The 27,295-nt window shown below is 37.4% G+C and overlaps 1 long non-coding RNA gene across 1 annotated transcript; it reads left to right on the top strand.

The window, feature by feature from the left end:
* LOC123652018 lies at nt 1–27,284 on the top strand. Its single transcript, XR_006741061.1, has 3 exons — nt 1–231; nt 19,532–19,535; nt 27,273–27,284. It is a non-coding gene; the product is annotated as an uncharacterized LOC123652018 (long non-coding RNA).
* Nucleotides 27,285–27,295: the final 11 nt, after the last annotated feature.

Here is a 27,295-nt window from a genome sequence, read left to right on the forward strand (position 1 = left end):
CTAGGTAATAACCTGGCATGTTTTCTGTTGAGGAGAATGAGGAAAATGGGGAGCAGGATGCTAACAATGAGGTAGATGAAGAAGAGGAAGGAGGAGGGGAGGAGGAGGAAGAGGAAGGTGATGGTGAGTAGCCTTATCTGCCTCCTCTTTTGTGGGTACCTTTCCCTGGCTTCTGTCACAGGAGGAGGAGTTGGCTCCTAGGGTGGGGGCCAATGGACTACCTACGACTGGGTTTGAACCTAGGTAGCTCTAAACTGTCCTCTAAAATACTTTCATTAGGTGTGAGTGTGATGTTTTGTTGAGTTGCACACTTGAAACACATATGGTTTTGTGAAACAATGCCACCCCAATAAATCCAATAAAGTTTAGACAATGAGAAAGAAGATCACAAGTAACCTTCCGAGAGATGGCAGTGAATGGAGTGGGATACCAAGAAAGGTATGATCATTTTAGTGAGCTTAAGTGTCTTATCTATTTATTTTTAAGGTGTTCATCTCTTTAAAATAATGTGATAAACTATAGCATAATAGAAATGATGTCCTATGCTAGAAGTATAGCAAAGCAGTCTTTCCAATGCAAAGCTGTGAGAAAATTTGAAGCGAAGTAAAAATAGATATAACATGAGCCCACATACCATGAAAAGTTAACAAATAGAGAAAGGAAGCAGCATGGAAACCCCAGCACATTTAATCTTTTTTTTTTTTTTTTTTTTTTTTTTTTTTTTTTTTTTTGTGGTGGCATTAATGTACTGAAAAGTGAAAAAACAGCCCCCAACCTTCCAGAAATTAGTCAGTTTCATGTCTCAAGCTGAGTATAAACACTCAAAGGTGGCAGCTTCCCACAGCTGACTTTAACTGTGATTAGAATAGAGGATGGTTACTAGTTTGGGCTTACCATATGTATCCTCAAGAGTTAGCCTGATCATCAGGTAAATTCAGAATTTCTTTAGGACCAAAAAATTGGCTTACAAATAATTTTTCATTTATATATTCTAAACAATACAGCTCATCAACAGGCCATTCACATATGTTTAAACCATGCTCCATACCTTTGGGCATCCAAGACTGCATTTACAAGTTTAGAACTCCATCTTACTTGAAAATCCTTTCAATTTTCCATTCCTATTTTCCATTACAAAGAAAAGTGCTCCATCTGATGAACACAGGTCACACTGTTTTGAATAAATACCTCTTCTTTTTTGAGAATCAGAATTTTTATCAAATCAGAATTTTTATCCAGTATGGATTCAGGAGACTTTCGGGCTAGAAGGGGAAAAGTTTTCTAGTTAATTTCATGGCCTTTCATGACAAAACTGGGTAGAGATGTTTTAAAACATTTTTTAAAATATATTTTCCAAAACCCACTTGGATCTTGTATTTAAAGATTTTCTTGCAATCATTTCTTCTGAACAGAAGTTTATTTAGAATACTCACAATAAAAGATTAAAAATAGTCTGGTTTCCAGAGTTTCTACATTTTTCCTTAACTATAAACAAAGTTCTGAAAGTTGCTTGAAGTGTTCACATTTCTGCTACATATTTTTAAGTGCTAAAATTTAGTAGTGATACTGCCTGTCTTTATCTTTGCTACATGATCAAGTTTGATTAAAATAATTGTGGTAGTATCAGAGTTACAAGGTAATAAGTATGTTCTCCATCACCTGGCAGACAATGAAAACAAAACATATTAGGAATTTTATATGTGTTATATTCTAGTTTATTGAACAGATTAATAAAATCATATAAAATAGATTCAAAACATTGCAGGAGCAATTTAAAAATTACTTATTTTCCACAAAAAATTACTTGTTTTCTGGTATAATTAGTGGCCATTTTACATCAAACATTAAATATTATTATTTGTGTGAAAATTCATTGAAAGCATGTAATGTTGATTTAAGAGATATAGAAGTTAGGATTTTAATTATCATCTTCTGAGCCAAATTTAACCTGTTAAATATGGTTTAGAATCTGAAACAGTTGTAGTGAAAGATTTGGAAAGAAAAATCCTCCCCCCTACAGTTATAGAAGTGCAAGCCAAATTAAAAGAGCATACAACCCAAAGTTGCAAAGTGATATTCAAAAGGAAATTTCAAAATTTGACAATGTGTAACATAATATGGGAGTTATATATACTGTTTTTTTCACAGTATCACTTTAGTTTTGATCTCAGATGAACATATATATGAAGTAAGTTAAATTAATAAGGTTTCAGAAGTTTTAAAAATCAACTATCCCACCCACACCCCACTAACTTGACAAGAATAGACATAGTAAAATCTACTCAAACAAAAATTTACATTTCATTTTTCTTAGGAGGAGGTTTATGACAAAATTAAAATTTAACTTATTATTATTATTTTTTATATAAAATAAGGGTAGTCACTATACCTCTTGATATTTCTCCCAAAGGAAAATAAATAAAGAACATAATTAATCCAGGATAAGTAATCCAGGATTCACACAAGTGGTACTACACATTTCTGAAATCTCCTCCAAACTGAAGGTTTATAATGAGTGAGAGAAAAAATTATAATTCACTCTATCAAAAATCTGAAGAGGGAGGGAATATTTTTGCTATGCACAAGCTGAATCAAGTTAATGAGGCATCTAACATTGCAAAAAGACCGTTGTCTATAAATAAATTCAGTCTGATTGGAATGTATTAGTTGTCTGATAATATTCTGTAGCCTACAGATGCTTTGGGTAGAATGTAGATTTCTTGAAAAAGAAAGGCCAGTGGAATTGCTTCTGTACAGCTCCAGGTCATTTCTATTAAGAAATGGCATTAAAATAACATTTCTCATTAAAACAAGGCTTTTCCTTCAGGATATTTCCAAAGCAATACGTTCAGCATAAGACAAATTTTGTTCTTCATCTGAAATTCACTTGAATATGGGAATTTGGGAAAAATATTTTTCTTCTCATTCATATTTTTTCCTATTGAAATTTGTCTGTTAAGGTGCTACTCATAAGGCTATATACCTAAACTCTAGAGGCTAAGAAGAGGATATAATTAGAATCTTAGCTGTTGCTCAGCTTCCCCCTGCAACTTTGTACATGTACTTATGCTTATTGTTGATGGGAGGGCTGGACTTTTATTACTGAGTATATGTCATTTCTGATTAGCTGCCAGATGTCTCCACAGAATGGCGTGAATCTAAGTCTTCCAATCAAATGAAAAGTTCAGGTTTCATGGAAATTAAAAAAAAAAGAATTGTAGAATCTATAAGTAGAATACATTGTATATTTGTCATCTCTTTGCCTTCCCCATAAGGGAACACTTTTAATTTAATCATGTAGTCAGATTTATAAGCCTGAAGGGATATTTACGTTGATATTGCTTGATTTGTTTATTATCTCCTCTAATAGAATGGCATGAAGGCAGAAGCTTTGTCTTGCCCAGTGAGTTATCTCCAGACTGAAAAGAGTACCTGAGACATGATTAGTGCTCAATAAAATTGGCCCAATAAAAGAAGGAATAAATGGTTTGGAAAATGGCTACACAAGAGATGCACCTGATAGCAATTTATTGCCTCCCAGCTCCAAGTTCAGCCTTCAATGTCAGCCCTGTAGCTGTGTCTTCTGCAAGGAAATCTGAAGCACATTCTTGTGGAAGGAGCCCCCAGCCCAAGTTCTTCCTCTTTACATATTCCCCCATAACCTAGAGACTTAGAGGATCCTGTTACATCTTATAGTTACTCTTTCATTATAACATAGTAATAATTTTTTATATTAGTCTTCTACTGTTTAGATCACTATGTTGTTTCTAGTTCCTGATTCAGAATTGGTTCCAGAAGTGGGATGGATCTCAGGCAATAGGCCTTTAAAGAAGGGATTTTGAGACTGGCCATGCCCTTGAGCCTTAGCACCGTGCTGAGCTCCTCCTTACTGGGAAATGGATGCTAGTAACCCATGGCTTGTAGTGGCATCAAAATTAACCAAGCTATCAACTGTGGTTGATTGGGATAAAGTGCCAACTGAAGCACATTTCCTGGGAACTCAAATGACTGTTACACTTAACCAGATGGAAGTGGTGAATTCTATAATGACTGCAATGTGAGAAGAAATATTTTTGTGTGTATTTGAGCACTTATAGAGAAAAAATAACAATCTTAACTCCATTATTTCTAAACTTAACTTACAATTTTATAACCAATGAGTTTCTACAACATTCCTAAAAGTATTTTATTTCTTGTAGCCACAGGATTGATATTGGTGAAAATCAAATATCGAGTCTAGTAATAATTAATGTCGTTTTTAACATTCGTTTAAAATCTTGCTTGGCGTTGACTTGTATTGACATAACCTTCAAACATGTGGTATCTACAGAATGTGTGAAGTGCAATTAACAAGTTTTGCTTGAAAAAGTTTGTGTTTGGTTTGGTTTTTGTTGCAAAACTAGGGCTAAGAAGATGGCGGATGAAGAGCATATTCGGCACTGCATGCTTTACGAGTTCCAATTAGGAAGAAAAGCAAGTGAGGCTGCAAAAAACATCTGTAGTGCTCTTGGTCAAGATGCAGTTAGCACCAGAAAATGCCAGCGTTGGTTTGAGAAATTTCGTGAGGGAAATTTTTCGTTAGATGACAAGAGTGGTCGAGGCTGTGTGTCCAATTTTGATCAAGAAGCTCTTCAAGCTCTTTTGGTGCAAAATCCTCAAATTACCCAACAAGAGCTTGCGACAACTTTAAATTGTTCACAAAAAACAATTTCCAATCAATTGCGTGCACTTGGCAAAGTCCAAAAGTTTGGAAAATGGGTTCCTCATGAGTTGACCGACAACAACCATAATCAAAGAGTCACAATTTGCAGTTCGCTCCTCTCTTGTCAAAACCGTTTGCAGTTTTTAGAGCAAATTGTTACCGGAGATGAAGAATGGGTGCAGTATGTTAATTTGAAAAGGCGGCCTCAATGGTTGGACAAAAATGAGGCTCCGCAGCCCACGCCAAAACCTGACTTGCATGCGAAAAAAGTGATGTTGTGTGTTTGGTGGAATTTTAAAGGAATTCTTCATTATGAACTTTTACCATCTACCCAAACCATTACAAGTGCAGTGTATAGTGCCCAATTGGAAAGGTTAGCCCAAGCTTTAAGAGAAAAAGAACCGCGCTGATTAATCGGAAGGGCGTAATTCTTCACCACGATAATGCACGACCGCATACTGCAAGAATCACTGCTGAAAAACTGCGCCAGTTGGAATGGGAAGTTCTCCCTCAACCTGCATATTCTCCTGATATTGCCCCTTCTGATTACCATTTGTTTTGTTCTTTGCAAAACTTTCTTCTTGGAAAAAAATTTAATAATGAAGAATGCCTCAAAAATGCATTGACCGAATTTTTTGCATCAAAATCACAAGAATTTTACAATAGAGGGATTAAAATGCTTCCTGAGCGTTGGGCACAAGTAGTAGAAAACAACGGCAACAATATTGTTGATTAAATTTTGTTGTATTGTTTAAATAAATTCGATTTAGAAAAAAAGTATTAGAAAACGACATTAATTATTACTAGACCTAATACAAAATGTAGTTGTGTGAGTTGTTGAACTATAATGACAGGTCAATCCAACTCTTGCTAAGCTTCTCATGTGGAAGTAGAAAATATTGGAATTCTGAATCCTGCAAAGCGGAGATCTGGTTGGACCTCCTCCCTTATCAGTGGAAGTAGCTTTCTCTCCAGTATCCAAAGAGGCTAGCCCTTTCTTTCTTTCTTTCTTTCTTTCTTTCTTTCTTTCTTTCTTTCTTTCTTTCTTTCTTTCTTTCTTTCTTTCTTTCTTTCTTTCTTTCCTTTTTCTTGAAAAATCTTATGATAATCATACTTGGACAGATGCCTTGGAAGGGGGTGTATATTCTACTCAAGATTAATCACTACTACCCATTGTTGCCAATAAATGGCCCAAATATTGTCAAATTCAGCATTCTGCAAGTGCTCATTCTCAGCACTGCTGATATTTTGAACTGGGTAATTCTTGTGGTAGCTGCCTTGTGTATTGTAGATTATTTAGCAGCAAACCTTTTCTCTACCCACTCTATACCAGGAGATCTCTCCTCCCCCCACTTGCATAATCACAAATGTCTCCAGCAATTACCAAATGTCTCTGGAGGGAAATCATCTCCAGGAGAGAATCACCACTCCAGGGCAAACAGTTACACAGTATAAGCTACGGGGAAATAGCTTACATATTAAAGAATGTCAAAGCTTTATTAATATATGTGTGTAAAAGCTGATATGGGGAACATGAATGAGAAGGGATTTAAGTTAGACCAAGGAAGACAGAATGAAACACCAAATTTACTGATATTATTTACAATGGATTTACATTTTAATGTGTTAGCTCATGAAGATGGAGGTGGCTTTAACAGCTTATTTGGGTTGAGTGAAACTTGGATGCAGTAGTGGCTTACATTTAATGAGATGAAGATTCCAGGGCCTCTCTGGCATGATGTATAGGAGGGAGCCCAAAGATTTATAGAGACAGGAAAGTTATGGACTGTATCATGTGCAATCTATCTGCCATCCTCTTAATATATTTCATGAGAAAGCTCAGAGGATATTTACCTCACTAGGACATTAATATTAGTGAGAAGAGTACCTGCATCCTTGAAAGACTCTATGGTTGGTGTTCTTTGTGGTCCAGATATGACTATAGGGGATGGCAACATTGAGATGGGTTCCCTAATTTCAGCAGGGATGATGGGACCCCGGAATAGCAGAGTTTAAGTGGCCCTACTTAACTGTCCAACACAAGGTGGTCTTATTGGCTAGTGAAGACTTACCAGATATGGGAATGCATTTTCTCATAGATACCTCTGGGTGTGGCTAATTGATCACAGAGTCTCTAGGAATGAAATAGGCAGTCTAATAGATTATTTCTTGATCTATACAATGGGAAAAATTCAAATTCTGGTATCCAAAAACCTGACACAGTCTCATCCAGTTTTAAGATATAGGATGGTTCACAGACACAAGGCCTTTGATTGACAGGGAAGCCAGGTGCCCTTGAGGAAGGTCTTTGCACCATTGCTGTAAGTGTACTCTGTAAATCGTCCTTTCAGCATCTTCCAATAGTACCAACAGCCAAACATTCCTTCAGAGAACTCACAAACCTAAATGTTTAAGTGACTGGAGGACAGAGTTCAGGGCAACCAAAGCTACTGCAAAATGAGGAGAGCAGAGAGGATACCTCCAAATTTTGTGTCAAATTTACCTAAAATTTTGACTAATTCATACACAACACAGACTCCAGCCAAAACTGACAGCATTAAAAGGAGAGAAAGATAATTCCATAATCATGGAGATTTTAACAACTCTCTCCCAGCAACTGATAGAACAATTAGAAAACAACAACAAAAATGCACCAGTAAAGAGCTAGAAGGTAGGAACCCTGGTTTTGGAGTCTGGTGTGGGGCTTGCAGGAGGCTGAGGCAGCCAGGATCTCCCTCCTGATTAAAAAAATGCCACACGTGGGTGTCTGACCAGCCCCTTCTACACCTCCACCCCTCCTACCAGCCTCAATGTGCTTTTGAATTTAATTCTATAATTGTAGGACTTCCCTTCAGCCAGACTTCAGGCTGTTCTGGATGATGGTTATTCTGTATTTTAGTTGTAATTTTGATGTGGTCAAGGGCCATCCACCTTCAGAACACCCTACATTAGGATTGGCCAAGGTCTTCAATTAGTCCACATCAGAGCTCAGTTTCTTCCACTGCCCAGTCCCTCTTCCTTCTCTTCCCTTCTGCAGTGCAGATCCATTAAGAGCACTCCTGATAAACTTTCTGAGCACTCAAAAACTAGCGACAAGCAGTTAGAGAGGAAAGTGCTAATTGACAGAGTTAGCATATATTCCTGTGAACTGCATTTCATTTTCCTGGATGTTGAATCTTCTTTTTTTGTTGTTGTAAATTATTTGCTGCTGCTCTCAATCTTGATGTTTTCAGAAAAATCTCCTGATGAAGGCTTGGTGTACTAGTTTTAGACTGTTGCCATAACAAATTACCACATATATAGTGGTTAACACAATACACATTTATTATATCACTAGAAGCCATGCACCAGTGGGGTCCCTCGGCTAGCCTTCGGGAATTGGGCAAAGCCAGCTGTCCGACATCCCTTTGAGGGTTTCTGGATTGAGGGAGAGCACAGGCCAAGCTGAGGGACCCGACTGGTGCAGGACCAGGGCTGGGGAGGGGCCGCAGGAGGGCTCTAGGGTGTGTCCAGCCCAACTCACCCAGTCCTGATCTGCCAGACCCCAGCAGCAAGCTAACATACTGGTCGAAGCGTCTGCCCCCTGGTGGTCAGTGCACATCAAAGCGACTGGTTGACTGGTCAGACAAATGGTTGGACACTTGACATATTAGGTTTTTATTATATAGGATAGTTCTATATATCAGAAGCCTGGTTTGGCTTAACCATTTGCTTTGCTTCAGAACCAACAAGATCAAAATCAAGGTGTCAGCAGGCCTGGGCTTTTATCTGGAGGCTCTGGGGAGAGAGAGAGAGGGAGAAAAAAAAAAAAAAAAAAAAAAAAAAGAGGGAGGAGAGAGAGATTGATTGGTTACCTCCCCCAGGTTCCCAGACCAGGACTAGGTATTATTGAACCTGTAATCCAGATAGGTGTCCTTGAATGGGAGCCAAACCCTTGACCCTACTGTGTGATTGGGCCAGTGCTCTAACTACTTAGGAACGCTGGCCAAGGTGATAAGTAAATTCTTTGAAATTTCTTTGTATAATATTAAACTACTGGGGAAAAAAACACACACAAAAAAACTTGATCTTGTTTTTAACATTTAAAGTGCTAAAAAAGGATTAAAAGTTGAAGTTACTGAACTTATAGGAGGTATTTTACAAACTCTGTGTGTTCTCCAAGAAGCACATCTGAACATATTTCTCCCTTTAAAACATACATATGTGCAGAGACAGCTTTCCACCAAAAAATGAAAAGGATGTGAATTTTTCTTTGCCTTCAACATTACCAACTATATTAGCCCAACTAAATAGGATGGTGTTAGAGAGTTATGTGGGTACTGTGGGGTGGTAGTGCACATAGTGGGAAGCTTTCAGAATCTCCAGTGGGAGGCATGTCTGTGGGGAATTCTCTGCCTGGTGCTGTTGGTCTGAAAGTGGTCTGATTCCCCTTCCATCCTTCTTGGTGCCTAATATTCTTAGGGCCCGTTTTAAAGTTCCTGCATGCCCCCGGCCAACTTTTTATTGCTCAGGAAGGCTTTTCATTTCTCTGTTCTACTTGGCTGTTTGATCTTATCCTGTCAGTGTCAGAAAGACTGCAGTCATTTGCTGTTTCCTGGGTGCTTCTGGGAGCCTTGATTGCTGCGATGTGAGATGACTTCCTGAGAACATTTCTGCTTCTTCTGTCTCAGCACAGAAACAGATTTTCTGATCTTGTGTTGTGCAGTTTGGCTGGTTTAGAAATGCTCAATAATCAGTACCACCATTTCCTCCTCCTCATTTGGGATTGATCCCAAGGCATAATGACTTCTGCACTGCTTAAACTTTACAGTTTAATCATGGTTTTGCTGCCTTTGCTGGCTCTTAGGGACATTTTGAAATGGGTTTTGAGGTTTATCTTTTCTTGGGTTAAATAATTTTTTTTCCTTTGAATTTCTTAAAGATATGCACTTGGCCCTTGAATAGATTGGTGAGGATGACTAACTTCTCCCTGATATTCGGACTTTCTGTTGGGGCAATCTTGGTACAAACCCCAGCAAATCTCATACATTGTTATGTGTTAACCCATTCCTTCTACCATGTTTCCCACAGCCCAGGTGATGTGGAGAGATTAAGATATCATGCTTTACAATAGTGATGATGAAAAATGGGCTGACATCATGAGGGGAATGGAATGGAGAAGTTTTGGGAGCCGACAGCAAAGTAGAGGTAGGGGTATGGGTGAGGATCCACTAGCCACAGATTTTGGAGGCAGTATGGACATTCCCTTGAAAAGATGGAGTAGATGAGGTTTCATCTTGAGATCAAATTGGTTTGTTGATTAACAGCCAGCATATAATTTCCAAAGGTTTTATATAGCTTCTTAATCTCTGCCTTATCATTGTTATAGGCTTCAACTAAGCTATTTTTTTCAGGGATTTTTTTTTTTTTTTACTTTTTAATCTTCACCTGAGGATATACTTTTTATTAACTTTATTGAGAGTGTAAGAGACAGAGAGAGAGAGAGAGAGAGAGAGAGAGAGAGAGAGAGAGAGAGAGAGAGAGAGAGAGAGAGAGAGAGGGAGAGAGAGAAAGAAAGAGAGACCAAAGCGATTCTCTCTCACATCGATCGGTTGCCTCCATACTTGTCCCTGTCAGGGGATGGAACCTGAAACCTGGGTAGGTGCCCAGACCGGGAATTGAACAGGACAACACTCCAACCAACTGAGCCACCCAGGCCAGGGCCTTTTCAGAGTTTAAAATATCCATTCAAATCCTGAAACAGTGAGGTATCTTGGTCCCCACATTATGTTTAATTTATTTTAACTATCTTTTTGGTGTTTTTGGCCCAAGGAACTGTAGGCTAATAATTATGGAAAAAATTCCTCAGCTAGTTTGGCTTCATTAGCCTCTTCCTGCATGATTTCAAAAATTGTAAGGCATGCTTCAGAGGTTCTGTCCCAGGTGATGGTTCCATCATAACCATGGATAGTGACAGGCTTCCCTGAATCCTAGAGTTGCCTTTTCTATGGATTCCCATGCAAGAGAAGGTTTTTACTTTTATTTTTTAGCATTATTTTTACTAGAAGAGTATGAATTTACTTATCCCCACCAACCCTACTTTGTAATGGTTGGAAAAACCACTCTTCGAGCTCAGGATATTCAGAGAAAAAGCAATCTGGAATAAGACCCTCTAAAGGTAAGTTCTTGTTCCCTTGAAAAGTGGTCTGCACACTGGATGTACTGATGGGACCAAAAAAACTGGGTATTTAATATAGGATGTAAGAGGGATCAAACTGATAAATACTTACCTACCAAATGGCCTTTTGTCTGTTGCATATGTTATAATATCATCTGCAATTTCTGTGTTACATACTGTATCAAGTATAGACTTGATACTATGCCCAAAGTCCAGTGCAGGTAAGGAGATTTGTGTGTGTGTTTTGGGTGTCATTGCTTTTTAAATTTATCTTTATTGTTGAAGGTACTACAGATGTCTCCTTTGTTTGTTTGTGTTTTTTTCCCCCCTCCATCTTGTACCCACCCCTACAGGCCTTCACTACTCTATTGTCTATGTCCATGAGTTATACATATCCTATATAATATAAAGTTAATATACAAATTGACCCTAACAGCAGAACAATTGGGAATGACTGGTCGATATGATGTGCACTGATTACCAGGGGGCAGACACTCAATGCAGGAGCTGCCCCCTAGTGGTCAGTGTGCTGGGGAGTGCTGCTCAACCAGAAGACATCTAGTGACTAGACAGAGAAGCAACAATGGTGGGAACCTTTCCCACTTCCTTGGCAGTGCTAAGGATGTCCGACTAACAGCTTAGGATGTCTGACTAACGGCCTAGGCCCACTCCCCACTGGCCTAAGCCATTAGTCAGACATCCCCTGAGGGCTCCTGGGCTGCCAGAGGGATGTCTGACTGCAAGCTTAGGCTTGATCTCCTGGGGAGCAGGCCTAAGCTGGCAGGTGGACATTCCCTGAAGAGTCCTAGACTGCGAGAGGGCACAAGTCAGGCTGAAGGACTTCCCCCCGCCCCTGCCCAAGTGCACTATTTTCATGCACTGGGCCTTTAGTATACATATAAGTTCCTAGTTAATCCTCCCTTCCCACCCCCATCCCGTCCCTTTCTCTGAAATTCTTTAGTCTGTGCCATGTTTCTATGTCTCTGGTTCTATTTTGTTCATCAGTTTATTTTGTTCACTCAATTCTATATATGAGTGAGATCATGTGATACTTAGCTTTCTCTGCCTGGCTTATTTTGCCTAGCATAATACTGTTGGAAATGATAAGAGTTCTTCATTTTATTTTACTTATTTTTTACAATTTTAGAAACAACTTTATTGAGTTATAATTGATACACAATAAACTGAACATATTTAATGTGATTGAATTAGTAAGATTTAACATAGATATGCACTTGTGAAACCTTCACTATCAAAATAATGAACCTATCTATTGCCTCCAAAGGTTTGCTTTGTGCCAGTCAAAAATTTCTTGCCTTTTAGCTTTTTCAAGACTGAGAAATCAAGTTTTATAATTTTCCATGCAATTCCATATTATCCAAGAGAGTCTTCATAGAACAAGTGGCACAATTCTGATGAAGTTTGCAAGATTTGAGCAGGACTCATTCTTCCAAATGCAGTTTCCTCTGCTGTGTCTTGAACTCCTCAACTTCTGTCCTTCCTTCCTTCCTTCCTTCCTTCCTTCCTTCCTTCCTTCCTTCCTTCCTTCTTCCTTCCTTCCTTCCTTTTCTTCCTTCCTTCCTTCCTTCCTTCCTTCCTTCCTTCCTTCCTTCCTTCCTTCCTTCCTTCCTTCCTTCCTTCCTTCTTTCTTTTGTCTTATTATTCTTGCTCTTTTTGTTCTTGTTTTCCTTCTCCCCTACCTCTTCCACTTTCTCTTCTTTCTCTTTTGCTTCATCCTGAACTTTTTCCTCCTCCATCTTTTCTGCCCATTTCTCATCCTCACTTCTGCTGCCCACTCCCCATCCACCCACATTCAGCCTTGCTTTCCTTGGAGCAGCAGGACAAACCTTTTCCTATATTTTATACTATAAGAATAATAGATGCTTAAATCTCTTTGAAAAAGGGAACTTTCAGGTACCATACTTCCCAGAAGCAAGGACTCCTAACATAATTTTGAACAAATGGCATCATTCTCTGTATACAGTTCTGCAATTAACTTTACTTGCTTCAATATATCTTCTACACTTATCACTATGCACAGAGCTACCTAATTCTAAATAGCTAATTTTTAAAATAGCTGCATAAGTTCTATTAATTTTTTGTTCTATAACTTTTTAAAATTAAACAATACTGAAGCTAACATCCTTAAACATATATATATATATATATATTTGTACACACGTATTTACTATATTCAGTGGAACCCACTGTTGCATTGAAGTAAATGTTATAAAATTATTTTTGTTAAACAGCAGAATTTCTCTAAACAATGTTGCACAAATTTATACTGTAGCAAGTGTTTGAGAATGATATGCAATATTTTATCATTAAAAAATAAAAAATATTGAACTACATATGGTGGGTACACATAATAATTTCAGTTAATATAAAATATTTTGAACAGTAGTAAATGTTTCTAACATTTACAAAAGCAAGCTAGCTAGCAACTTGACTTTAATAATGATTACATTTTTAGAAAGACAGATGAGACCTGGGCAAATGTTTCTACTTGCACCAATGCTGGAATTCATTGGAGTGTTTTGATTAAACAATTTTTTTTTGTGTTAAAAGTACCTAATGTTGGAAAAATAGAAAAAAGACATTGTATAGGCAATTTTTATAAAAGAATTTTAGTGGCAAGTAAGAAGTTGAGCTTATGGAGAAGAGGTTTCGGTTGGTAGCAGTAGCTGAGCCAAAAGTCAACCAAGAGAGTGAGACACACATACCCTGGAAGTTGGTTACTTGATGGATGGAAAATTTGACTGCAAGTCATCAGCCAAAGAAAACAATAGCCTTGTTAAGTGGGTTTCAATTTTTCCAAACCTTGTAGCAAATATTTAGAAGTTCATATTTGGAACAAAAAGAAGTTGAAAGCCACTGTCGCTTTCTAAGAGAGGGAATGATGTTATCCAAACAACATTTATGGAAATTATTCTAGCAGCTGTGTTGGACTTCTTTAGTTGCCTTCAATTTATTGCCTGATTGCAAGTAGCATTTCAAAATATGACAGAAGGAACATTAGAGAAGTTGGTCTAAAACATCTCATCTGTAAAAAGCCATCACACACTGGTATATTGTATGTACATTTTGTTTTAATAAATAAATTAATATTAAACATTTTTATAATAATCCATGTCCCTCAGCAGAGAGAAGTAACTCATGCAGTATTTCTGCAAGAGTCTTGTGCAGCTACACATATAATAAATAAATTCTATCCTCAGATAATGCTCTAAGCAGTGAGCTGTTGTCTGATATAGAGCTCTTCTCCATTTTCAAAGCAGTGAAGTTTTGTGGAATTGCTGTGCATGTATTCCCTTAAAAAGAAATACTATAGCATTTACTTTGCATTACTTGAGCCCTCTCCAAACTTTTGGAAATGCCTGTTCTGTGTCTGGGTAGGATACAATTTATGGAGGGCTATTTGATTAAACCTTTCACCTTTTAAAAAGTCTCTAGCAATTTGTTATGGGCTGAATTTTACACCCTTAAAAATTCACATGTTGAAGTCCTAACCTCCAGTATCCCAGAATGTGACCGTATATGATAATGAGGCCATTAGAGTGGGTCCCAAATCAATATAACTGATGACCTTGGATGAAAAGAAATTTTGAACAGACACATACAGAGACAAGATGATGTGACCCAGGGAGAAGACAGCCTCCCATTTACAAGCCACGGAGAGAATTCTAGGACAGATCTTTCCCTCTCTGCCCTCAGAAGAAAACAACCCTGCCAACACATTATCTCTGATTTCAAGTCTCCCCCAACTATGAGATAATATTTCTGTGGTAAGCCATCTAGTGTGGTATTTTATGTCACTTCAAGAAAACTAATACTATAGCTACCCCAATTCTAAGTTTTCTAAACAAATAGAAACTCAGACAGAAATTCATGTGCAAAAACAAAACTCAATACAATGCTACTTAGAATACAGAAAAATAAAATTAACCCATATATTCAACAATAGAAGAATGGTTATGTAATTTCTGATATGGACATATAAAGCCATTAAAAGTAACATTTTAAAAGGATGCTTAGTGACGTAGTAAAATTATGACAAAAATATTAAATGAAAAAGCAGTTGATAACATTTTGATTGTATGTTCTACTTTCTTAAACATTTCATTTGTGGAAATTTTATATTTTTATCTTTAGAATGTCAATATCTGAAATCCTTGGGAATAAGTCTATTGTTTATTGTTTCTACTGATTCACACATGATGGCTTATTTTCCTGCATGCTTGGGGATCTTTGATTAGTGCTCATGTTTGTTTGATCCTCATTTGTGAGAATCTTGGATACCTCTATGCAGCTATCACATGTGAGTATTCAGCTTCCCCTATTAAAGCAGGAGAAGCTACTGTTGAAGCCTGAGTTTCTTCACAATACCAACTCTGTATTTTTTCTTGCATTGAAGGGCATTTACTTATGAAGGAGGGTAGTACCAACCTGAGATCACTTCAGATTTTTTCTAGACTCCCTTTTTAATATGAGTCCAAGTTTCAGGTCCCCTTCCTTTAAATTAGCTCCTGATGGCAAGGAGACTATTAACCTGAAACTACTTAAACTTCTCTCCAGGCCACTAGAAAGTCTGGGAGTTCAGCTCTCCTTCCTGAGGCTTGCTCACGTCTTTCCTGATGCAGTGCTAATATTGATGTTTACCTTCATGGAAGCTTGTTAGTTCTCATTTGCTTGCTACTTGCTGTCTCCACTCCAGGTTTGGCAAACAGATATTTTTCCCTGATATGGGACGCCCTTATTAATTTCCTATTTGCCATGACCTCAGCAATGCAGAGAAAATTAGGTTTTATGAAGTATGAGGTTATTTTGTAGAAGGAAGTGCCTCTGAACTATTTTAGCTCAAAATAAAGTATATGGAATTGAAATATGAATTTTTAATAATCTCTTTCCTATACTTCTGCACACCAAAGTATGAGAATCATTGGCATGGATCAGACATGTGGAAGATTGGCATGTTCTAGCAATGGTGAGTGTTCTTGTCTGGCTAAGCACAAGATTGTAAGAGAATATTAAACTGAAAATGTTTGTTAGGTTCAGAGGGTTGAAATGCTTTAAGTGCAGTTCTAATGGGTTTGGAATTTTTTTGGCTATGGAAAGAAATAAAAGTGTTTTTTGAAAGATATTTTTATTGATTTTAGAAAGAGAGGAAGGGAGAGGAAGAGAGAGAGAAACCCATATGCACCCCTATTGGGAATTGAACCAGCAACCTTTCAATGCAAGGACTACATTCAACCAACTGAGCCACGCCAGCTAAAGCAATAAAAGTGTTTTAAACAGAACAATTATATTAAAAATCTGTGTGCTAGAAAGATAAATCTTGTGAAAGAAGGCTTAATGATGATGGAGACCAGAGGCACAGAGGTGAATTAGAACAATGTTTCTCAAATTTGGATGTGCATTAGAGTTACCTTGGGAACTTTAAAAAATACTGATTTGTAGGCACACCACTGAGTCAATGGTGTTAAACCACTGAGCTAAAAGGCTTTAGTCTATGTGAGATTTAATAAGGAAAATTGCTGGGACTGACCGGCAGACCCTGAATGACAGATGAATGATTACACTGACACATGTTTCTGTGAAAGAGAGGCTAAGGGACTACTTGGCTATCACCACCAAGTAGTCCTGTTCATCTGCTTCTTTTTATTGTATCAACAGTTTGAACTAAAATTAGCTATTAGATACTATCAGCAGGGCAAGCATCCTTGTGAAAACACATGCGTCCTTTAAGCAAAGATGCTTTGAGGTCTAAACATAAAGATTCCAGTAAAACACCCCGGGAATTGGACTTGTTTGGAAAAGTCAAGGTAGGGGCTGCTGCCTTAGGCAAGGTCCCCTCAGAGGCCCCAGGCCTTTCAGAGAATCCTCTTTACAGACATTCCAACCAAGTCCCACGCTTCCCCACAGAAAGTAGCAGTGAGAATCCAGAAGAGAGGCAAGTTGAGTTTGAATTGACAGGACTTGGTGACTCATGAGAATTGCAGAAGTTAAAAATGATTCCAAGGTCATACACAAAAGCTATTATCAAGGTAGTCTTATGCTTGGCCTGTTTAATATTTCATATGTCATGATTTCATTCTCTTCAAGAGAATTTTGTAATCCCCTTCCCCTCTCTCTCTTCTGCTTTGTCTCTCTACATATATCAATATCCCTGTCTCTATCTAAATTAATATACATAGAGTTGTTCAAGTTCAAGCACCTGAGATCTTCATATTTCTGGCGAATTCTGAAATTGGATTATTTTTTATATTAATTAACTCAGCTGCCATAGAAATTCTTAGAAACGTACATAGTGAGATCCATATCTACTTTAAAAAATTAGTTTTATTGATGAAAGAGAAAAAGAGAGAGAGAGAGAGAGAGAGAGAGAGAGAGAGAGAGAGAGAGTTGTGTTGTCCTACTTCTTTATGCATTCATTGATTGATTCTTGTATGTGCCCTGACCAGGGATTCAACCCATTACCTTGGCATAACAGGGTGATGCTCTAACCAACTGAGCTATCCAGCCAGGGCCATATCTACTTTTTTTTTTTTTAATTTAAGTTTACTGTAAAGTTACACAGAAAGTATAGAATTCCACATACCCCATCATCCCTGGTCAAGCACTACCCCAAGTTTCCTCTTAACATCTTGCATTAATGTGGTACCCTTGTTAAAACTGATGTGCCAGTATTGATACTTCATTATGGACTAAAATTCATAGTTTGCATTAGGGTTTACTCTTTGTGTCAAACAGCTCTATGGGTTTTAAAACTGCATAATATTTTGTATCCACTATTATAGTTTAATATAGAACAGTTTCACTGCCTTAAAAATTACTCTGTTCTTCATTCATTCATCTCTCCCTGCTCTCCTCTGAACCTCTGATAACAACTGGTCTTTTTATTTTCTTCAATTTATCTTTCCCAAAATGTTTTAGAGTTGGAGTCATGTATGTAGGCTTATCAGATTGGCTTCTCCCACTTAGTAACATGCATTTAAGTTTCCTCCATGTCTTTTCATGGCTAGATAGCTGATTTCTTTACGTTGCTGAATAATATTCCGTTAAATGAATGGATCATGGTTCATTCATTCATCTATTGAAGGACATATTGGTTGCTTCCAATTTTTGGCATTTATGAATAAATTTGATATCTATATATGCTGATTTTTGTGTGGATATAAGTTTTTTAAAAATATATTTTTATTGATTTTAGAGAGGAAGGGTGAGGGATAGAGAGATATAAACATCAGTGATGAGAGAGAATCATTGATCAACTTCCTCCAGCACATCCCACATTAAGGTTTGAGCCCACAACCCAGGTATATGCTCTGATGGAAAATCAAACTTGACCCCCTGGTTCATAGTTCTATGCTCAACTATTGAGCCATGTTGGCTGGGTTGAATAGAAGTTTCAAATAATCTGAATCTGTGAAAATATCTAGAAGCATGATTGCTGGGTCATATGGTAATTCTAAATTTAATTTTGTAATAAACTACCAAACTGTCTTTCAAAATGACTGTATCATTATGCACTTTTACCAGCAATGAATAAGAATTCTGATACAGCATTTGGTTTGTCAGAGTTTTGGATTTTAGCTATTCTAATAGATGTGTGGTAGTATTTAATTGTTGTAATTTATCATTTCTCAATGACATGTTTAGCATCTTTTATATGCTTATTTATTCTCTTCATGTCTTTACTGGAGAGATGTCTGCTTTATTTAGTAGTTTATTTTCTTACTGTTAAGTTTAAAGCATGTTTCTAATATTTTACTTATAGATTTAAGTTTTGCAAATAATTTTTCTCTGTGACTTCACTTTGCTCTCTTTTTAAAAAGTACTTTTTAAATTTATTTTGGAGAGGGAGGAGAGAGAGAGAGAGAGAGAGAGAGAGAGAGAGAGAGAGAGAGAGAGAGAGAGAGAGAGGTGAGAAAGAAGTATCTATCAGTTGCCTCCTGCACGCTCCCTGACCAGACATTAAACCTGCAGCCCTGGTATGTGCCCTGACCAAGAATCAAACTGGTGACTTTTAGTGCAATGGATGAAGCTCAACCAACCGAGCAATCCTGGCCAGGACTTTGGCTTCACTTTTCATTGTATTAGCAGGATCTTTTTCAGAACAGAAGATTTTTCCCTTCATGTTCATGCTCTTAGTGTTATATCTAACAAGTCATCACAAATCCAAGGTCACCTATATTTTCTCCTGTGTTTTCTTTTAGTTTTATAATTTTGCATTTACATTTGAGTTTATGCTCCATTTTGAATTATTTTTTTATAAAAGGTGTGAAGTCTGAGTCTGATTCATTGTTTTTTCTTAATATGATCATCTAATTATTCTAGCATCATTTGTGGAAAACAATATCCTTTATCTTTAATTTTTAAATTATTCAGTTATAGTTGACATCTGATATTATATCTGTTTCAGCTGTACAACATCAACATAGTGATTAGGCATGTGCATGACTTATGAAGAGAACACACAATAGCATCCTTTCTTGACTAAATGGACTTTTCTTCTTTGTCAAATAATGTTTATATTTGTGTGGATCTATTTCTGTGCTCTCTATTATATTACTTTTATATTTTTCTCAATTTATTCAGATCTTTTATTTATTTTAATAGCATTTTGTAGTGTTCCTTATATAGATCTTACACCTTTTTAAAAGTTTTAGACCTGTGGGGTATTTTGGTGTTGATAAAAATGATGTGTTTTTTTATTTTATTTTAAATTCCAATTGGTCACTGCTGATACAAGAAAAAGCAACTAACTTTTGTATATTAACTTTGTATCCTGCAACTTTGCTATAAACTCTTATTAATACCAGTAGTGCTTTCATTGTTCTTTTGAAAACTTGTAGACAATGATGTTACATGTGAAAAAGACAGTTTATTTTTTCCTTTCCAATGTGCATAACTCTTGTCTCCTTTTCTTGTTTTATTATATTATCTTGGACTTCAAGTATGATGCTGAGTAGGAAAACATTATATCTTGTTGCCCATATTTGGAAGGAATAATCTCTTTTCTTATGATTAATATATTAGCTATAGCTTTTAAAAATTATTTATCAAGCAGAGGAAGATATACCTTATTCATATTTTTCAGATGACATGGTATTATATATAGAAAACCCTAAAGAATCCATAAAAGAACTACCAGAACTAATAAGTGAATTTGGCAATGTAACAGAATAGAAAATTAACATCCAGAAATCTATGGCTTTTTTTTTTTATACACCAATAGTGAACTCACAGAAAGTGAAACTAAAAAATAAAAAAATCCCATTTACCATTGTAACAAAAAAATTAAAATACCTAGAATAAATTTAACCAAGGAGGTAAAGGTCCTATACTCAGAAAATTATAGGATGTTGAAAAAAGAGATAGAGGAAGACATAAACAAATGGAAGAATATACTATGTTCATGAATTGGAAGAACCTACATAATTAAAATGTCCATACTACCCAAGACAATCTACAGATTCAGTGCAATAACTTTTAAAATACCAAATGGGATTCTTCAAAGCCTAGAAAAAACTCTCTAAAAATTCTTCTGGAATATTATAAAAAAAGACTCTGAATCTTGAGAAAGAAGAATAAAGTTGGAGGGATAACAATACCAGATATACCAGATATCAAGGTATACTACAAAGCCACTGTTCCAAAATTGACTGGTACTAGCACAAGAACAAACATATAGACCAATGCAACAGACCAGAGAACCCAGAGATTGACCCAAGCCATTATGCTCAATTAATATTTGACAAAGGCAAGAGCATACAATGGAGTCAATAAATGGTGTTGGGAGCATTGAACAGATACATGAAAAAAAAAAAAAGAAAGAAAGAAATTAAACCACCAAATTACACCATACACAAAATAAACTCAAAATGGATAAAGGACTTAAACATAAGATAGGAAACCTTAAAAATCCTAGAGGAAGCCATAGGCAGTAATAGAGCAGACATTTGTCATAGCAATATCTTTGCCAATACAGCTCTTAGGGCCATGAAAACTAAGGAGAAAATAAACAAATGGGACTACATCAAAATAAAAAGCTTCCACATAGCGAAAGAAACTATCAACAAAATAACAAAAATGCCACTGCATTGGAGAAAATATTTTCCAATGTTGTCTCCAATTAGGGTTTAATCTCCAAAATTTATAGGGAGCTCATATACCTTGACAAAAAGAAGATAAACAGAATTTTTATCTTAAAATTTACCATTTTACAAAATGGGTAAAAGACCTAAATAGACATTTTTTGAAAGAAGACATACAGAAAGCCATGAGACATATGGAAACATTTTCAAAATCACTAATCATCTGAGAGATGCAATTTCAAACAACCATGAGGTACCATCTCACACCTGTCAGAATGGCTATCATCAGTAAATCAAAAAACAACAAGTGCTGACAAGGATATAGAGGAAAAGGAACCCTCTTGCACTGCTGGTGGGAATGCAGACTGGTGCAGCCACTGTGGGAAATATTATAGTATGGAGTTCCCTGAAAAAGTTAAAAATGGAACTTCCATTTGACCCATTAATCCTACTTCTAGGAATATATCCCAAGAAACTAGAAACACCAACCAGAAAGGATATACACACACACATATATATATATATATATATATATATATATATATATATATATATAACCCTATATTCATAGCAGCACAATTTACAATAGCTAAGAATTGGAAACAGCCTAAGTGCCCATTAGCAGATGAGTGGATTAGAAAACTATGGTACATCTACACAATGGAATACTATGCTGCTGAAAAAAGAAGGAATTCTTACCATTTGCAGCAGCATGGATGGAGAGCATTATGCTAAGTGAAATAAGCCAGTCAGAGAAAAAGAAATATCACATGATCTCACTCATTTGTGGAATATAATGAACAACATAAACTGATGAACAAAAACAGAACCAGAGTCATAGGAGCATTGAACAGACTGTCCAACCTATGAGAGAAAGTGGGGGGTGAGGCACTCTGAGATCAACCAAAGGACTTGTATGCATGCATATGAGCATAACCAATAGATGCAGACAGAAGTGGGGTGTTGAGGACATGTGATGGGTGAGGGATGGGGGAGGTTGGGGAATGGTCAAATGGGAAAAAAGGATATTATGTAATACTTTTTAAACAATAAAGATTTTAAATTAAAAAGAAAAGGAAAAATCATTAGAACTATATCTATAAATCTAGTGGAAGAGATGCCATACAGTTATGCGGTTTGTCATGTCACATAACCTCCACATGGGCCATTTTACCTGTATGTTGAAGAAATGCCCTTGGAGACCAGATCAAGCTCTCATATTTAGTTTCCTAAAGCAGGAACCTAGACCAGCTGGCATTCTGGGACTCCTTCCATCTTTGGTTTGACTTGATGACTCAGTGAAGTACTTGCTGTTCTTACATCAGAAGTAGCAGTGTTAATTCCTTTATGCCAAATACTTCCACAGGAGCTCAGGCTGAGCTCTCTGGATGATTACTTACTGCAGAGTCAGTGAAGCAGCTGGTGGAAAAGTCCATGTCAATCCCTTTGAGACTCAGGTCTTTGGAAAACATTCCTTGTTGTTCTGCATTTCAGAGGAGCAAGTAACATGGTACAAAACTACTAGGGCATCTCCATGTATTCTCCACTGGCTTGTATAGGAACTCCATGGACAGCTCATAAGCATCCTAGAATTAGGTTGATTTTGTAAAAATTTTTCAGCCCAATGAACAATTTTGAGAGTGAAAGGGGACATTGTTAACAATTAAGTTGAGATAGCAGATATAAAATGGGATTGTCTTGAGTGAATTTGGTTTTATAGTCCATCACTTCACTACACCCTACAGTCCCTGATTGGTTTATTGTTTTTAGAATTCCAAACCTGAATAGTCCTGTTCCTCTGTGTGTTGTGTACTATAGAATGCCCCAGAACAGCCTATAACTACTTTTTTTTTCTTTAAATCTTCACCCAAGGATATTTTCCCAATGATTTTTAGAGAGAGTAGAAGAATGAGGGAAAGACAGACAGAAATATTGATGTGAGAGAAATACATCAATCGGTTGCCTCCTGCACTCTCCCTGACCAGGGCCTGGGCCAGGGAGGAGCTTGCAACCAACCGAGATATGTGCCTTCGAGGAGAATCGAACCTGGGACCATTCAGTCTGTAGGCTCTGTCCACTGAGCCAAACTGGCTAGGGCTATAACTAATTTTTTGTTTTCATACTACAGCATTACTTTTTCCACTGCAAGAGGGTATTATATTCCTCCTCATCCATTAATCCCCAAAGTTGCCTTATTTCAAATATAATGCTGTGCTCAAAGTCCAATAGTCATTCCAATAGCGTATTCATTTCACAAGTATTTATTGAGTGCTTATTTTGAAGCAAGAGCTGTTCTAAGGGCAGGGGAACAATAATTCACATGATAATGTGTGAGTCTTATGGAGCTTATGTTCTTTCTACTGAACAGACAATAAATAATAAGATGCATATTTTAGATGGAAAAAGTTACAATGAAAAGAATAAAACCAGAATGGTGCCTGGAGAAAAGGAGATCACTTTTGATAAGCTGGACTCTATAAACCTCTGAGACCTGAAAGATAAGGAGTCAGCTTTGTGGATGTAATCACCAAGAGGGAAGTGCTGAAGGAGCAAAATAGTAAGTGCAAACACACTACTAGGAATGATCTTAATGTACTACAGTAAAATATGTGTCACTGTGGAGAGAGTGAGTGGACAGTACTAAGGGGTCAGCTTATATATGACTATGAGAGTAGACCCTGATACTGAATCTGAGGGTTTAATTATAATTGCAGTAAAAAGCTATTCAACTTTTTAAAGTATATAAGTGGCATACTCTTTTTTTTTTTTTTTTTTTTTTTTTTTTTTTTACAGCTTACAAAACTTTTTATTGTTCATTAACTTTATTGGGGTGATATTGTTTAATAACATTATATGGGTTGTAAGTGTACAATTCTATGAAGCATCATCTGTAGTCAGTCTGCATTTGTGCCTACCACCAAAAGTGAAATATTCTTTCGTTACCATACATTTGACCCCCTTTACTCTTTATTACTCTCACCTCCCCCTTCCCTCAAGTAAATACCACACTGTTGACCGTGTCTATGAGTTTTGTTTGTTTATTTTTCTTATTTGTTCATTTGTTACTTTCAGTTTTATTTCCCACAGGTGAATGGTATCATATGTTTCTGAAATTTTTCTGCCCGACTTATTTCACTTATCATAATATTCTCAAGATCCTTCTATGTTGTTGATACAGTAACGGCATACTTTATCTTTTCTTATGGTTGAGTGGTATTCCATTGTATGTATATATATATGTACCACATCTTCTTTATCCAATTATCTCTTTCTACACACACACACACACACACACACACACACACACACACTACTTTGCTTCTCTTATATTTTTCATTAACAAATGTTGAGGATTATTTCCTCAGGTAATCTTGGGTTGACCATATTCAGGGCTTATCTACTACTATTTGAATTGAAGATAGCTCTTTTAAAAATTATTATAAATTTATTTATTGATTTGAGAGAGAGAGAGAAAGAGAAATTAAGAAAGAGAGAGAGAGAGAGAGAGAGGCCCAGACCAGGTATCAAACCTGCTACCTTTTGGTGTATTGATGATGCTCCAACCAAATGAGCAATACCAGCCAGGGTAAAGATATCTTAGCTCTTCAATTCAATATTCTAAAATTAATCTTGCATACAATATTTAAAAACTCATTTCACATACAATCAACATAATTTCTGCCAATTATTGTTTCATAATGTTTCTTCAGCAATTTCCTGCTCATATCCAGTGGTTTCTAAACAAGACCCTCTCAATCCTACTCTGGTAAAGACTACTGGATGTCCATTCCATATTCATTCTCATTTTTCTTTGCTACATAATTGATTTGTTGGGAGTAGTAATAGGACTAGTGAAAGAGCAGCCTCCCTCGTAGTTAGGGACATAGTATGCAAGAAGATATAACTGAAAGCCATAAGATGAATGTTCCAAATAAAGCTCCTCAAAAGGCAAAGGGAAAATGGCATAGTCACTTCTTTGGTCTTCTCTTTCTTTTAGCCTGTTATCTGATATTCAGTCACAACACCTGTTGCTGAAGAGTGTTGTGATTATGAATTCCAGAGTTTCATACTAGGAGAAAGAAAGAGAAAACCAGGGGCATTGATGTTTTGGAGTTTCTGATTCAAAGCTCTAAGGACTGCAACTGTTTCTAGCTGATTCATGCCTCATGATCTTCTGCCAACTGATAACCCACTCCTAGTTTTTTTTTTTTTTTTTTAGTAACAAATTAATTTTATTCTTCTATATGAAACCTTTATTTTTTTTAAATTTATATATTTTTATTGATTTCTTACAGAGAGGAAGAGAGAGGGACAGAGAGCCAGAAACATCAATGAGACAGAATCATCAATCAGCTGCCTCTTGTACACCCCCCACTGGGGATGTGCCAGCAACCAAGGTACATGCCCTTGACTGGAATCGAACCTGGGACCCTTGAGTCCGCAGGCCGATGCCCTATTCACTGAACCAGGAAAAAACAAGTCTTTCCAGTCTCTGAACATTTCATGTGTATGTGTCTACTCCTTAGGCTTGGCACATGACATTGTTTTCTGCTTTCATGTCTCCATCACTAGATGGAGAGATCATGAGTCCAAGCAGAATGTTTGAGTTTTTTGCATACCAATCAAATTCTGAGCATAGTGTCTTGCACATAGAATTCCCTTCCGATTAGTTTATTTAGTTCCTCTCCTTTAAATTAAATAGCTATTAATTACTTCGAAACCTGGCTTAAAAGTAATTTTCTCTGGAACTGTTTTCTATCATCAACCCCACATGACAGTGATCATGCTGCCATTTGGCATTTTATGATACTTACATAACTCTGATTAATAACAATGACCTTCTGAGCCTTCCTGATATATATCTGGTTCTCTAATATGTGCTAGAAAGCTCCATGGGCAGGAATCCCAAACCTTACCTTCCTTTTTGGAGCATTTCCATACAATATCTGCTATAATGTTTTATTACAAAGTAAGAGTCTAATAAATATTGTTAACAAAACTTAGAAATTCACTTGGGCCAATATCCTCTCTATTATAATTACTCCACCACCTAAGGAATAGCTTATTGTAAGAAGAATTAATTCATCAGATAGCCATATCTTAAATTTCCAAAAAAAATAGTTCAACAAAAATGACAATCAATGATGTGGAAACAAAAGAGTTTTCATTCTAAGTGACATACTTATGATATAACTAGAAGCTTGGTTCACAAATCTGTGCATGGGTGGGGTCCAGCCAGCCACCATAATGGGGTGATGGAGCCAGGGTAGAGGGGAGGGGCCGTGGGCAGTTGGCTGGCCCCAACGGCCATGGTGGTAATGAACTCCTTTAGCTTTTTCTTGTCTGTGAAACTCTTTATCTGGCCTTCAATTCTGAATGACCTTTATTAGGTAGAGAAGGGCGTGGCAAGAAATATTCAAAGTGATAAAGAGCAAGGTCCTTTTGAAAGGACCTGGCTGCTCTGGGGCCCAGGGTCCCATCTCCATGAAACCTGGGCCAGTCTTTGTATTGGGTGAGTGGAATCACTGAGGCCTATTTGAGAATTGCCAAGGCTGGGAGCGTGATCTCAGTAAAAAACACACCCATAAAGCGATGCTATGGGTTCTCTCTCATCAAAAAACCCACACGTGTCTGTGCTACACCAACAGGTCGCTTAAAGACTGAAGCCTCCATCCGCAAGCCCACCTGCCTCCAGGAGCTGGTGGGAGGTTGAAAGTGGCCGTATAGATGAGGCCGGGGCCAAGCAACCTGGCAGGTGTCAGCAGCTTGGCCGTCTGAGCCCCAGGCTCGGGGAGATGGGCTCTGACCTGACCACCACGGGGAGGATTTGATGGCATCAGCAGCAGCCTCAGAGTTTGTTGCTGTTTTGTTTTAGTTTTACCTCCTTTTCCCTTTAAACCTCTCCAGGTTGCATGCGTTGGAGAGAAGAGCAGCCTTTGCAACCTCCTCAGCGGAGAGCATGCCTTCAATCTAGATTCGCATGCAGCCGGACAGAGTCCTGTTTAGAGACACATGTGGGTCGTGCATTATTTGCGTTATTACCGATAAAGAGGGTTTTAGATTCTGGCACGTAAATATGTTTCCTGCTTATCCTTGAGAGCAGGAGGCTGAGGGCAGCCACAGGCACAGCCGCAGTTCTTCACTCACTCACAGGCCTCAGTCCGAAGGCGGCGATGCAGGTGCTTTGCACACGGAGGGGCCGGGGAGCAGGGTGGGCAGCAAATGCAAGACACGGCCATTTGCGGCCCTGCTTTTCCCAGACCTTCTGTCTTGGTCCCCATCTTCCCGCTCGGGGTCTGTAGGTCTTCTTGAGGTGGATTCAGGGGTCTGCTGGAC

Source organism: Pipistrellus kuhlii, unplaced genomic scaffold, assembly GCF_014108245.1.
Source record: "Pipistrellus kuhlii isolate mPipKuh1 unplaced genomic scaffold, mPipKuh1.p scaffold_m20_p_1, whole genome shotgun sequence".
Classification (NCBI taxonomy): Eukaryota; Metazoa; Chordata; class Mammalia; order Chiroptera; family Vespertilionidae; genus Pipistrellus; species Pipistrellus kuhlii.